This window comes from Cheilinus undulatus, linkage group 24, assembly GCF_018320785.1.
Source record: "Cheilinus undulatus linkage group 24, ASM1832078v1, whole genome shotgun sequence".
Lineage (NCBI taxonomy): Eukaryota > Metazoa > Chordata > Actinopteri > Labriformes > Labridae > Cheilinus > Cheilinus undulatus.
Genome location: NC_054888.1, coordinates 20,631,190 through 20,631,754, shown reverse-complemented (window position 1 = coordinate 20,631,754; position 565 = coordinate 20,631,190).

The window sequence follows — 565 nt, the reverse complement described above, 5'->3', positions numbered from 1 at the left end:
ACACCGACATGAAACAACAGCGCGAGTAAAAGGTTCCGCTTATGAGAATAACGATAACGACGCGTTTATTTATGTTTTTCCTTTGTTAAAGTAGAAAAACAGTTGAAACAGACTTTAAAATCACGGAGTACAAAGCACAACAACGGAATTGGAATAAAATAATTATAATTGCAGTGATCATAGCCGATAAGAGGATAGTAAATAGGGCTTTAATTGTTAAAATAACGTATTTTTTCCATCTTTCTTAAAATACATTAGGAATTTGATGTAGGTATTTCTGTTAAAATGTAAAGCTTTTTTGTGGAAACAAAAAAAAAAACAGGGAGCATTTTTTTTAATCTAGCTTTTGTCACCTTATCAAGAGATTTGCTACAAAACAATTGATATTGGATCCTGTGTTTAAGAAACGAGACTGGGTTATGCTTTCTCGTTATAAGATATTTTTTCGAAAGAAAAATCTCGATGAGAGAAAAATCTGAACAAAAAACAACGTCTTTTTTTATTTACTGAATAAAATTAAATGACATTACATAAAGGCATACATACAAACATAATGTTGACAGAC